This window comes from Rhagoletis pomonella, unplaced genomic scaffold (genome assembly GCF_013731165.1).
Source record: "Rhagoletis pomonella isolate Grant_MI unplaced genomic scaffold, Rhpom_1.0 Rhpom_scaffold_00006, whole genome shotgun sequence".
NCBI lineage: Eukaryota > Metazoa > Arthropoda > Insecta > Diptera > Tephritidae > Rhagoletis > Rhagoletis pomonella.
Window position 1 is genome coordinate 12,432,748 of NW_023458560.1, and position 3,193 is coordinate 12,435,940.

Consider the following 3,193-nt stretch of genomic DNA (forward strand, 5'->3'; position numbering starts at 1 on the left):
GCACTAGTCACTTTTAAAAAACAAAAATAAAGCCCAAAATACAATAACGCAGTGGCAGTGGCAGCGGCAGTTTTTCGAAATCAGCTGTTTTTTAGAAAGTGTGGTGTCCAATGAAGCGACTCACAATACAGCAGTGGCAGCTAGCAGTACTGCTCAGTTTAGCCCAAATTCTAAATTCACTGCCACTGCCTTCTTCGCAGCAAACTTCGCATGCTGAATTTGACATAAATGAAACGCAGCCAACATCTGTTGATGTCACTGAAGCCTAAAAGGCAACAACAAAAATGTAAACAAACAAAAGGGAATGTCAAAAAAAGCAGTCACTGACAACGCCGTATTGTGTTTGCTGCGGCATTGACTGCCAATATTAGCAGTAACAGCTGATTTTAAAAACTGTCACTGCCACTGCCACTGCGCTATTGTGTTTTGGCCTTAAAAATTTGCGCCAGCTGAGATTCGAACCGGGTTGCTCAGTTTTGTTAGGCGAATACTCTCTCTGTGTGCCAACGCCGCACATGAAATTTCATTTACTAAGTGCGTACATATCATTAAATCGTTAATAGTACCCGTTAGAGATGAGTTGGGGACTAGTTGATCTCGATTATACGCATAAGGGATGAGTCGAGACTAATGGACCTCCATTAGTACCCGTATGAGACTAGTTGCGACTAATTAATGCCCAATTGTACCCGATTGAGAGTAATCTCGGAATACTCTCTTTAGAGATTAGTCGCACAATTTTTTGCAGGGCATGTTGGTGTAACTAACACATATTTATTTTCACAAACACATCCAAACCGACTAACGAGTCAGACGTACCGCGTATGCCGCCTATAACATCAAAAGCAAATCACGAAAATTTTGTTCAGAATTACAGTGCACATTTTCTACTGTGTCTAGTAGTTTTTTTTAAGATTGGTCCAAAAAAATCTTAATAAAGAAAAAAGCCAAAGCAGGTCTTTAAAGCACAGAAAAAAAAATATTGTTAAAAGGACTATGTTCTCTTTGACGTACGTCAAAGGTCAAGTAGAAGTGAGAACTTGTATGGCTGCCCATTGATAGCACGGTTATATAGCTTAAGAAATAATATTTTAAAGACATTTTTATCAAAGTTGATAAATATAGCATTTGACCAGTTAATTTAATTTGCTACAAAACTGCATACCAAAATTTTGTCTTAAGATGCTGGTACACAAATATACATACATATCAGAAGAAAGGGGTTCTAGTAACACTCACAGCGATACCAATTTTTTAAAAATCAGTTAAAAATTGTTTGAAATATAAGGTTTTTAAGCTTTTGAGGAACTGACCTTTGACCCCTTATAGCACCTGTTATATAAGTTTGCAAAAAAAAGTTATATACTGTTTAAATAAGAGCAAAAGGCGAACTATGTCTATACTTTTTTATGTTTTTCACACACAATAATAATTAAAAATAATTTTTTATAATAGGCCCAATTTCGAGCTTCAAAGACCCATATCTTGATTTCCTAGGCTTACTTCGAAAAATGGGAAATCAGTTTTTTTTTAATTATGACTCAGTCTATTAAAAAAAAAAGTTGTTTTGGTCCAATACCCATCCAAGTGCTGTACAGTGTTACGAATGCTGATAGAATAAATAATTATCCTGACCTAAAACCTACCACATTTTTGAATTTTGTACTTTTTTTACCTGAAACAGAATGTAAAGAACTAAAATTTCATTGGATACTGTTTTCCGGTCAAAAAAGGAAAAAAAACCAAACTCTGCTTTTGAAGATTTTTTAACGAAACGGACAATTTTTTCTGAATTCTCCATCTCAGGAGACTTAATAGACTGTTAAATTTATTTCGTCTCTGTTTTTCACAAAAATAGTGAATTTTCCACACTGTGCGCCACCCAGTGAGTTTTTTTTAACTGACTTCAAAAAAAAGGAGGAGGTTATCAGTTCGTCGGAATATGTTTTTCTTTATGTATGTTACCGCGTAACTTTGGACCACGTTAACCGATTTCGATTTTTTTTCATCGGAAAGGTCGTACCTCAAGGGTGGTTCCATACCAATTTTGTTTAAATCCGATAATTGGATCGTGAAGAAATTAACGATAATCTTACATTTTTACATGAGAATTGGAGTAGGTTTTGTTATTTGCTTAAAAATTACTTGTTGATATATATTTTTTGTCATCTTAAAAATACATGGATTGAAATCGGGCCAAATCGCACAATAAACAAGACACCTCAATATATCTCGTAACTTTTATCTTCTAAAACACAACTTTAGGCATCTAATAGTTTGAAAATATAATGTCATTGAACAAAAATAAAATATGTAAATATCGCTAGCTTAGAAAGAAAAGTTGCTAAGTCCCATTTTAAAAATTTTAAAGGAGAGGAAAAAATGTTCCTATAGCCATTTTCTTTAACTATTTCGCAAGACTTTGAATCAAACATTTTGCGCGTTTAAAGCAAAGCAAAACTCCATAAGAATCAGAAGGATTCGATATTTATTAAAAGATGTCGTATTATTTTGGCCTTATGGGATTTGTGGTGCTTCTTTTGGACTTAGCAAATTTTCCTTTTATTGCTTATGAAGAGGAAAAAATAAAACAAGTACCTTTATAATTTTCGAAACGATGCGTATTCAATTTCTCTAGCCTCCTATATCAAAATATGAGTTTTCATTAAAAGTGGACTTAGCAACTTTTCACTCTAAGCTAGCGATATGAATGAAGTAAGTAAATCTGGGGAAATGATTTTACAATATTTCACTTGGGATTATTGAAAATATATTGCACATTTATATTTCTTGTACTCGAAAACCTCCAAAGAGGACTTTTGATGGTAAAGATAACACTGGTCGACGGCCAAAATTTACCAGAGACGCCGTTATGAAATTCGTATGTAAAATCACCCCCTGATTCCGAAAATCAAGGTTATTTTTAATTTTATGGTACCGTTTTTGAGATATTTGCAATTTACCGTTTTTGCAAAAAAAAAAAAATTGGGTCCACTTAATCATATATATCTCAAGAACGAATTAAGCAATTCCAAAACGGTTTGAAGCTTTTAAAAGGTAATAAAATTTTCTATAAGCTGTGCATACAACACTTCTTGCTAGGCCCTGTAGATTCAAAGATAACGAACAATCATTACCGATTTTTTAAATTTTTTTTGTAAAAATATAAAAAAAATTGTACTTTGCGGGGAAG